This window comes from Vicia villosa, linkage group LG6 (assembly GCF_029867415.1).
Source record: "Vicia villosa cultivar HV-30 ecotype Madison, WI linkage group LG6, Vvil1.0, whole genome shotgun sequence".
Taxonomy (NCBI): Eukaryota; Viridiplantae; Streptophyta; class Magnoliopsida; order Fabales; family Fabaceae; genus Vicia; species Vicia villosa.
In genome coordinates, this window is record NC_081185.1 from 118887236 (window position 1) to 118899548 (window position 12313).

The window sequence follows — 12313 nt, forward strand, 5'->3', positions numbered from 1 at the left end:
ATTGGTTATGATGATTAGCATATTTCCCCTTATCAATTCGTTATTATTTGTAATCGAAACTATCGGTTATGAGGGGTAACGATAAATTAATAAATTAATAGTTAAAATACTTTAATTTGCTAAAAGTGATAATCGAATCAATCGATTGGAATTGCCAGCAATCCTTTACTAATCTGTTAACTGTGGTGATCGAATCTATTGATCATTGCGGTTAATAGTGCCATATCAAATCAGGGTTGTACGCCCGAATCTTAAAACACTAAGCCACGATACTACAGATTTTCATCTCTTCAATTCTGCGATGTTCAAACTACGATAAGGTGATTCAAAATACCTTCGAACTGCGCATTTCAAAACAATTTCAAAACAACTTCAAAAACAATCAAACTCTAATTCTAAGGCGTACAATCCTGTGCCCGAACTACGTTGACTCTGATTCTCCCTAAGGAGATACGTAGGCACTTGGCAACAAGGCGAGTCCCCTTCCCAAAAATCTCAATTTTTCCCCTTCTCATTTCCTTAGCTATTAACCTCTGTAATTTTGCTATAAACCTTTACCTTAGATTCAAAGCCAATAGGAAAGGGTTGAGGGTGCCTAACACCTTCCCTCGACCTGAATATAGTATCTTACCCTGATCTCTATACTGCGTAGGGTTTCCTATTCGCCCTTCAAAATAGGTGGCGACTCTAAAAGCTAAATTTTTTAGGCAGGTTGCTACAGCTGGCGACTCTGCTGGGGACATACTTAACGGTGAATTACTATGCTCCTAAGGCTTGAGAGGGTTTAGGTTTAGGTTTGTGGCAAACGATTTAGGTTTTTGGCGAAATTTTTAGGGTTTGGCTAAAACGCCAAAAATTAGGGTTTATTTATTTTGGTAAATATCTATTTTTTTTAATTTTTTGTTATTCATTTATTTGTGAATATATATTTTTAAATATTCGCTGCTTTAATATATTGTCTAAACTATAAGCGGCCGGATTTCGAGGTTAGTATAAATATTTAAATTTTATTTATTTATTTTCCTCTGCGATTTCATTACTGCAATGTAATTAAATATTTATTTAAGTGAATATTCTATTTCTATTGCATCTGTTGGGTATATTATATTGTTGTTAAAACCTAAGTGTGGGAGTTAACTTTGAGACCAAAAGGGGACATGAATCGCCTTACGAGTCTCACTGATAACTCCACTCGGAGTGGGTTAGGTATTCGGAAAGGTCCGAAACGAAGCTTGACTTTGTGGAGGGCTGGACTGGATACTTAGCTGATCTCTCCGGGAACCTACCCCAAAAATTCGAACCTCATGGATAAAATGAGTTGTTCCAAAATCCGAAGAGACGAAAAAGTCTCGGAGGCTACGAACGACCCCATGAGACCTTCTAGAACACTCCCAAAAAAAAGGGTAGGCTCCCTAGAGCCGCTACGTCGAACCTATGAACCTAGGACTTTTGTGCTGCTGTTCTCTTCATATGTTTGCAATTTATTTTTATATCCTCGTATTCTTGCAAATACGTGTCCTTCCCACGAAGGACATCTTCGCTTACGCACGTCGATTGGCTTCTCGATAGCCATGAGACTAAGTGACTGTCATGAACACTCACTCCGCGCCCGCATCTACGCACTCCCTAACCTGTAGGGATTTTACTTTTATATCCTTGTATCTACAACTGCGTGTCCTTCCCCGAAGGACATTTCCATTAACACACGTCAATTGGCCTCTCGATGGCCATGCGATTCAGTGACTGTCTTGAACAGTCACCCCGTGCTTACTCCTACGTACTCCCTAGCCTATAGGGATTTTCTTTCACACTCGTGCGTTTTCACAACGACGCGTCCTTCCCCGAAGGACAACTTCATTAGCATGCGTTCGATTGGCCTCTCGATGGCTATGAAATCTAGTGACTGTCCTGAACGGTCACTCCATGCTTATTCCCGCGCACCCTCCAACTTGTAGGGTTTGGATCTCCATTTACACATCACATCCCTAGCCTGTAGGGATTGCTCTTCGTCCATATCGTCCTTAGATAGGTTGTGTTCCGCATAGAGAACCTTCCCACGAGGGACAAATTCATTGGTACATGTTGATTGGCCTCTCGATGGCCATGAGATTTAGTGACTGTCTTGAACGGTCACTAGCCTCTATCTTCTGCATACTCTCGAATCCAAAGGATTTCCATTGGCGTGTCATAACATTTATCCTGCAAAGATTCCAAGAGGGTCTAATGTCGCCTCTAAGGCTATCCCTAGGATTACATGTCACTCGTCTGCATTGCATACACGGAGTTACAATATAAGGAGTCTCTCGCGTACGCGTACATTTGCATTTTCATGCATTCATGCATTTACATTTGCATCTTCGCCCGCATCCACACTTACCATGCTAGTCGGTTTCCCGAAACTTCAAAACAAAATCAAAGGATCGTAGACTATGGAGCAAGGAGAATAAAAGATCTTAGTCTTGCTAAAGAAAAGAGGATGTCTTTCACCATGCTAGCCGCATGTCCATGCCTTGTCATAACAGAATTATAAATACAATAAAGGTTGTCATCGAGCAAGGATTAGTTCAACAAAGAGTTCCCTCATAGACACACTCAAGATGTATCTAATCATAAGGGGTTCATCTACGAACATAACAAACTTACACGGACACTCTACGATAACCTGGGGGCAAGGATTAGTCCAACTGGGGCAAAATCCTGAACAAAGATGCATGACTACTATGAAGGGAAGGCGACCTGTGTTAAATCCACGCCAAGGGAGAAAGGGTCATAGATTTTCTTCATTAATTTACAAACGCTGAAGGTTGCAAATGGTGTGATACTATCCTGAGAAAAAGCAAAAGAGGTTCAGTCTAAGGAAACTCATGAAGTCCCGAAACGACGAAAACCCATGCTAACAGTTTATTCCTGACAGGTTTGACGTGCCCAAAGAGAATTCGAGGTTATCCTCCACTTCTACAAGTCTAAAGAACTAAGGAGTGAAACAAGGTCAATGGATCAACAAAGGAGATTGTCCCTAGGATTAATAGATGTTTATCATGTCAAAATTGTAAACCCTACGATCACAAAATGCTATTTGATGTAAAACGTTGTACCTTTCGAATAATAATTCAATAAAATAATCATGCATGTTTTGGAATCAATTCATTCGCTCACTACTACGACTTTCCACTCGCACGCTTCTACTCTGTTTTCAATTTCAAATCTAAGGGTATTAACAAACTTGAGGGAGAATGAAGAATACAAATAACTAAGTCTCGCTAAACATATGCTTTCAAGGTAAAACCGAACCGAGGATGTACAGGCATTGTTTCAATTCCCAAACAATGGAGATATAAGGATGTTAATCCCTTGTTACCCCCTCGAAGCCAGGAGTTGGAGCTTGTTTCTACTTTTTAAATAAACCTTGATCTTAACCAGGGCAGGGTAGATTTCAATTAATTCAATGGTGTATTTTGGTTGTCAAGAGGATCAATCAAGGAAGCAAAGGTTCAAGCATATCGATCGAGCAAAGGTTCAAGCATGTTTTCTTCCTCGTATTCATCAAAGATTGAGGAAGTAATGGAGATAACATTCACAACAATCTTCTTCCTCATCACATCATTCAAGATCGAGGAAGTATCAAAGGCGAAGCTTACAAATCAAAATCGACATGGCAGTCACAACATTCAATATCCAAAGATCAAAAAGAGCGTTTCAAAAGAAAAAGGAGAAAAATGCCCGCTAAGTCAAAATGAAAAATTCCATGAAAGAAAACAAAAACGACTTAGGCAAAAATTAGGGCATCCCGATGAATCAAATCCAAAGAATTGGTTCATGCAAAAATAAGGGATAAAAACAAAGGCGAAATACAAAGGATAATCTTGTGACTGCTAAACCATCAAAGCTTCACATCAATGCTTGGATCTCTACTAAGGCTTCTGCTCAACATCGAAACTAAAATGATTCTCTTGCAAACAAAGCACATCCATTGGATTAGGCGAATTTTTAGGATCTGGAGAACATCAAGGAGAAAGGGGTGGGACAAATAAAATTTTGAGCCTTACATCCATTGTTTCTTAAAATATGAACCAGGCCAAGTTACAACATTTAAAAGTCCTAATTGAGGCAAGGTTAACTATGAAAGCATATTAAGCAGGGTTTGTTATACTGACTCCTATGTTTGTTAAAACTATCTCTAACCAATGTGCTTCTTCAAGCATTCTTTCCAAAACCATCCAGTCCTAATTCATAACGGACTTCGATTTCAAAACTTGCATACGCATTCCATTGGAGCTACTTCTCAAAAGGTACAACACCATCTACGAGTATACACTCAGCATCGAGGAAATCTCGAAATGGGTTAATCAAAGGTGATCATTTCTAATAAAGACCCTGGAGTCGGGGGAACCACATCTAGGGGGTTCTCCTAAACAGGGGCAAACTTTCAAGGATCGCAGGGGCATACCATCAAAGATCCTATTTACTAGGGGCATTCTTCCTAAGGTTCAATCGACCTGGGTCACATCTCGAAACAATCTCAAACAGGGGCATGTCAAACATGGGATAAGTTCAAAAGGGAAGAACACTATGATAGCCCTCCATATCCTGGAGATCAAGGGCATACCCTTCAATTCAAACGGCAAAGCATATGACAAGGTTATTTCTCGGGGCACTTCCTTCATGGCTTGGAGATCATAGGCGTCTTTTCCACTAAACATTGGGGCATTGGATCTCAAATCCATAAGACGCACAACATAAGGAGAAGGCGTTCTCGCGCTTTACAACATCTGACAAATATTTCTCCTAACTACGATCCTAAAAAACAGGTATCGGGGAATCGCGCTAGCATCACACCCCACCTTATCAAACAAACCTGCAACTCCAGCGAGTTATATACGCTTAGGTTATCAACAACCTATCATCGGAGTATCATGCAAATACATACAAATACATACAAATCATGCATTACATACATTGGTTGATACATAACACCGTGACTTTTTATGTGGTCTTCTTTAAGACAAATCTCACGGTCCTTTCTAGGAGCCTCCCCAAACAGTCTTATTCAAGACAAATGATCACCATTTCCAAGAACCTCTTTAGGTAGTGTTTTTCAAGACGTTATCTTTTCTAAAAACATTTCTAGGTAGTCTTCTCTAAGACAGTCATCGCCATTTCCAAAAACCTTTTCAGGTAGTCTTCTTCAAGACATTCCCTTTTCTAAGTTCCTTTTCAGGTAGTCTTCTTCAAGACATTCCTTTTCTAAGTTCCTTTTCAGGTAGTCTTCTTTAAGACATTCCTTTTTCTAAGCACCTTTTGAGGTAGCCTTCTTCAGGACATTCTTTTTCTAAGTACCTTTTCAGGTAGTCTTCTTTAAGACATTCCTTTTTCTAAAGTTCCTTTTCAGGTAGTCTTTTTCAAGACGTTCCCTTTTCTAAGTACCTTTTGAGGTAGTCTTCTGCAAGACATTCTTCTTTTAAGCACCTTTTCAGGTAGTTTTCTTCGAGACATTCTTGTCCTAAGTACCTTTTCAGGTAGTCTCTTTCAAAAAAAACAATTCGTCATCCCTCTCAGGAACCTCTCCAGGTAGTCTTCTTTAAGACATCTTTTAACCTTTTCAGGTAGTCGTCTTTAAAGACATTCTTTATCCCTTGCTAAGAACCTTTTCAGGTAATCTTCTTTAAAACAAATTTCTATCTACTCTAAGAGCCTTTACAGGTGGTCTTCTCTAAGACAAATTGCTACCATTTCGTTAAATCATTTCAGATAGTCTTCTTTAAGACAAACATTCACATCCATTCAGAAGACCTTTTCAGGTAATCTTACAGAAGACATTACTTCGTTCCACTCATTACGTCAACCAAACATACTTATATGCATAAGCATACATAAACATTACAAAACCAACATAAGCATAGTCACGGGATAGGTAAAAGCATGGAGTAAACAAGTTCAATGGGTTTAAGGAGATAAAATCTCGGGATTGCATAAGCATTAGCATACATACATACGCATTAGCATTAGCATATACAAAAAAAAATCAATTTCTATTGGCAATTCAAACCATTTCAAAGTCCAGTTCTCATCCTGGAAAACCATCAAATCCAATTCTCGTTTGGTAGTCAGTTCCCGTCTGACTATTACATCAAAATTCAAATCACGCTACAAAAGCCTAATCTCCAACCCTCGTGTTGTGATAGGTGTATTGTCCGACCCACGTGTCGTGAGTTTCCAACCCTCGTGTTGTGAAAGGTGTATCTTCTCCGACCCTCGAGTCGTGAGTCTCCAAACAGGTGAATCTCTTTCATGCAGGTATGTTTGCTAGAACTATAGCAAACGATTACTTTTATGCAGGTACGCTTGTTAGAACCATGGCAGGTAATTCCTTTGGTGCAGGTAAAATTTGTCCGAACCAGGGCAAATAACCCTGTTGGTGCAGGTAAATTTTGCGATAACCCTCGCAAATAACCCTATTGGTGCAGGTAAATTTTGCGATAACCCTCGCAAATAACCCTATTGGTGCAGGTAAATTTTGCGATAACCCTCGCAAATAACCCTATTGGTGCAGGTAAATTTTGCGATAACCCTCGCAAATAACCCTGTTGGCACAGGTAAATTTTGCGATAACCCTCGCAAATAACCCTGTTGGTGCAGGTGAAGTTTGCGATAACCCTCGCAAATGACCCTATTGGTGCAGGAACCTTTCCAGGCAGTCTTCTTTAAGACATATTCCATCCTTTTCAGGAGCCTCTCCAGGCAGTCTTCTGTAAGACGTATTCAATCCTTTCTAGGAGCTTTTCCAAGCAAACGGGGTTTTACAAAGGATTTTACAACAAAGATTTTCAAAAGGTTTCTCAATTGGGTTTATCACGTTAGTCCCTCGGCAGTGATATTCTCCAAAACATCATCAATAACACACACAGGTTTTATTTTTCTTTTTCAAAGTTACTAACATGCTTCAACTAACAATCATGCATCATTCAACTAACATATCTCATTTCATGCATAATGCATATACATACTTCGCTCTCATTTATTTTTGAGAAGCTCACTGCATCATACATCGCATGCATCATAACATGGCATAAAATTCAGGTTGCCTTTCTAGGCTGTGCTACAATCGAAACGCAGTGAATCCTTTCGAAAGCATCTGCTTCGCATTCGAAAGAGAGGGGTATTTACCTTGGGTGGCATCTGTAAGCCCATCTCCCATGGAATTTCTCCCCAACAAAGGCAAATTTCAGGGCATTTCAGTGTTCAATCATCTTCTACCTTTAGATTACGATAGGCAGACGTGCCTATCCGACTCTTCAGGTTTAAGAAGATTGAACAGGGGCAGCTGTCATACCCCAAAATTTGCCCTCCGCATTTCATCCTCAAGCTTCAAGGGACTATTCAAAGCAGCATTCACCTATAAATTAGAATAGAGGTGTGGATAACAGGTATTTTGGGACTCAAGCGTTTGGGCCCAATTATCACAAGGGTTTTATCATTTTTGGGGATATTTCAGGGTCTTTTCTAACATTTTGATTATTATTTATTTTAACATGACTAACTATTTGTATTTAACATTATTAATTTTTATTAATATTAGGATTTTATAATTAGTTTTTATTATTATCATTACTATTAATTATTAGCATTATTAGGCTACTAAAATAAACAAAAAAAAAGAGAGAAAAAAAAAATCAAATTGGCCTTACTACAAGATTCTCACGTTTCTCATGGGCAAGAGGAACAGATTGCAAGCTTCTCAAATCTGAATCAAATCTTTCCTAAAAAAAACAAACAACAAATCTAATCCTTCCTAACTGAATAACTAACCCTAACTATAAAACAGAGAAAAAGATTGTGAGAGAGGGGATTGGCCGCAAAAGGTTTCTGCCTCCAAGAACCAAGAACCAAGAACCGAGTTCAAAAACTCAAAGAAAGAGTGGAATCGATTTCGGAGATAGGGTGAAATTCAAGGCGTTTTAAGGACTCTAATACGTAAGAAGATCAGTGAAGGGATTCCGATCACTCCCCAAGGCCGCAACATTCATAATCACCTTCGTAATGCTCATGGTTTGACGTTTTTATGTTTCTTCGATTATGACCGTACCAGCACTGTAAATAACATTTGACCATATATTATTGTTATTGTTGAGGTATATAACGTTTCTGGATACTTTAATTTGAGTTTTGATCCATATATGGCCGTTCACCATTATTAGGGTTCATAAGAGGTGAATTGGGGATGGCGGATTAGAGATGCAATTAGTTAAAAACGATGGCATAATCACGTTTAGAAGGAAATTTCGGAGAGAACTGTTTAATTATTTTGAAGTACATCGTTGTATTTTGTAAGATGGATAATTGCAGGGGGTGTGGCTACGTTTAACAACCATTGCCTAAAAGTGTTGTTTTTTTCTGGAAAACAAGCGACGATGAAGAAGAAGAAGGAGCCTGGCGTGCATTTCAAATTTCCAAGTAGCGTTTGTTTAATATTTTTATTTATTGGCGCATGTGCTTTACAGCATAAACGAGTTGAACCAGTGGCTGAAGCGTATGTTGGTAAACGAGGAGACCTGGGTTCGATCCCTAGGTCATGCGTGTTGTTGTTTTTTCTTCACTTGTTTGTTATTTCAGGGATCCGGTGCTGCGCTTTTTATGAAGGTACAATACACCCTCCGCCTGAAGCCATTGGATCTGTTTCCAATCCCATCCAACGCCCACAAGGCTGAAAGAGTATCATGGAACCCCAGAGGATGCCCACACACAACCGTAGCTAGGTTTTTCCTAAACATATTTCTATTTTTATTCTATTTTTGTTTTGATTTAATTATTTAGATAGGATATTTATAAATTATATTTAATTTAATTTAATCAATTTATTTTAGGGATAGAATATATAATTAGGGTTAGGAGTATCATATTTTCCCCATTATTCGATTATGTCGATTATTCGACTTAATTGATTTAATTAATTTTAATTATAATAAAAAACCCTTATAAATACATTAAGATATTAGGGTTTGCTCCATCCCATTTGCCAAAGTATCAAAGTATTAGGATTTAATTTATTATTCGGTCCGACTAAATCTATTGGTCGCGATGGTTAATAATCGATTAATTTAATTAATCAAATCCTATAAATTAAAATAAATTTATTTTGCTAAATGGTTTTAACCATCTTATTGGTTATGATGATTAGCATATTTCCCCTTATCAATTCGTTATTATTTGTAATCGAAACTATCGGTTATGAGGGGTAACGATAAATTAATAAATTAATAGTTAAAATACTTTAATTTGCTAAAAGTGATAATCGAATCAATCGATTGGAATTGCCAGCAATCCTTTACTAATCTGTTAACTGTGGTGATCGAATCTATTGATCATTGCGGTTAATAGTGCCATATCAAATCAGGGTTGTACGCCCGAATCTTAAAACACTAAGCCACGATACTACAGATTTTCATCTCTTCAATTCTGCGATGTTCAAACTACGATAAGGTGATTCAAAATACCTTTGAACTGCGCATTTCAAAACAATTTCAAAACAACTTCAAATACAATCAAACTCTAATTCTAAGGCGTACAATCCTGTGCCCGAACTACGTTGACTCTGATTCTCCCTAAGGAGATACGTAGGCACTTGGCAACAAGGCGAGTCCCCTTCCCAAAAATCTCAATTTTTCCCCTTCTCATTTCCTTAGCTATTAACCTCTGTAATTTTGCTATAAACCTTTACCTTAGATTCAAAGCCAATAGGAAAGGGTTGAGGGTGCCTAACACATTCCCTCGACCTGAATATAGTATCTTACCCTGATCTCTATACTGCGTAGGGTTTCCTATTCGCCCTTCAAAATAGGTGGCGACTCTAAAAGCTAAATTTTTTAGGCAGGTTGCTACATTATGATTTCCAAGGGAGATGAACCTAGTGTAGAGTGTTAATCATTATATAGAGTTGTATAGAGGAAGTCTAAAGGATTTGATTTTTCAGTTTCCCGAGGTCTTTATTAAACATCCTAAATTATTTCTAAGTGGGGTAATTTATAGCTTTTGAAAGTGTGTTAGTTTAGACAAACAAATGTGATTGGTTTTTCTAAATCTTTTTCTTTTTACGAATCTTGACTTATTTCGTTTCTTTAGTTACTTGAATGATGGATAAGGCAGAAATAGTTTTCAATAAGAAGTTAAGATATAGACTACAACATTTATGACCACATTACTATAATCCTAGATTTAACTAATACTTTTTCCACTTGTTTCAGAGGTTAAGCACATTGTGTGACTTAATCAGAACTTCTGAGTGAATTTCTCCGTAAGAGAAATTAGTCCTCGAGCTCTTCAATCTTGTTCACCAAGTCACACCTTTTTGAGGTAAGTGCCCGCTTAGGCCCTTCAAGACCAACAAGTCTCCAGATGACATTGTTCATGATTAGTTCAGATAGTGCTCTTCCATATTGAATGTGGAAATGTGACTGATTTCTGGATATTTTGATGGTGTCCTTAAGGTGATTGAAGATAGTTTTAGGAAGATCGATCCTATGGTGGTGCGTTAGAAGAAATACTAGAACTCTGTCATCATGGGTCATAACATCTCTTACCGGCATCCTGGGACGAAGGTTTGTTAGGGAGAACTTGAACCAGATTTTAGGATAGTGGAGGAGATACTCAGGATTGTTTGGTTCATAAGGAACAGAGTCATCAAATAAGGTTTTGAAGGAATTCACCAATCTTAAATCAGATTGGAAATCTTCAACGGTGACTCCAGATGAGACACAGCCTGTGGCTTTGACAATTGTTTGGAGGGTAACATAAATAAGGAGTTTGAATATTTCAGAGAAGATGGTATTTCCATCATCACTTATTTTGGAAAACTTCCAGAATTCCTTTACTAATACTGGATAAATAGGAACTCAGAGCATTGTGAAATAGTTTTCCCAGTACTGAACTTGATAGCTCCATATTAATTATCTTGCATCTTCCAAGAGAAGAGAGAGGTTTGGGTCTTTCTCAAAGATTACCCACATATAGTTTTCATCTCCATGGTAAGTCATGGCAGACATATTTAGAAGAGGATGAAAGGGATTTGGAAGGATGATGAAAAAGATAGGTGTAGTGGCTTGGTAGATGAAGGTGTTTTGGTGAGAGCTATTTGGATTAGTATATAAAAAAATGATGAGGGAACGTCAGTCATGATATGACACGATACTGATGCACACTTAAGAGCTTTAGTCTTTTCTTATTAACTGAGAGCATGCATGAGCAGACAAGAGATACTGACATATGTTAGTGTTGGAGTTAATTTTCAATTTGACCTAGACTTATTCACGAGGTGTTTGTTTAGTTAATAAAAATGAATTTAATGCTAATTTAGAGTTATAGTGCATGTATGGGGAATAGGACAGACAATAGAGTAGGTGACGACTAATACTAGGCATGCAAGTTTGTTTCATATAATAATCAGCTGAATTATAAAAGAGAGGGTTTTAGAAAGATCTGATCGTTCTGGATGATAAACTTTCCTTCATGTCTTTCACGAGAGAGAGAGAGAGGGAGAGCATTTTCAGAAGTTCTGTCTGCTTTAGTCTTGTTCTTTTGCTTCTCCAATCTTTGAACTAGTCCTGATGAGTCTTCTTACTCGAATTAGACCTGATGTGTTGGGTTGGATTGGCTTGTCTTCAGACTGATACTCTTTTTGGATTGTGAATTTTACATTCCCTTTCTTCTTTTCTTCCGAGGAAGAGAATATCTTCTGGAGCAATGCTTCTTTCTTTGCTTCAAAAATCTTGTTCTAACAATGTCTTCTTCTTTTGATTAGATTCTGATGAGTTGAAGTTGACAATCTTGGCACAGATCAGCTATGCTTTCTAATTTTTGATCTTGAATGTCTTCATTTAAATATATTTCCATTAAGCACACATTCTTCTTTCTGATGTCTTGAGCTTCTTCAGATTCGATGTTGATCCACAAAACTCCTTATGATGGGTAGATGATGTGCACAGAGTATTGAGATCTTTGCCTTGACATCTTCTGATTATACTGAGTGTTGTTTTTCTCCTTCTGGATCACTCTACACGGTTAAGTGTTTGATCTTGAGATCAATAACAGAGCCATGCTATAATACCAATTGAAGGTGGAGAAAAACACAAGAAATGGGGGATTGAATTGTGTTCTTTATCAGATTAAAATTCCCTTTCTTTTAAATTCTTTTCTTTCTTCTTTGTATCTCATCTTCTGGATATGCTTTTATGTTGCGGAAGCATGCTTGGAATGGAGTTGCATAACCAATGAAATGTTCATTTAAACTTCTTATGTGTTATCAGAACTTCTGACTTGCTCA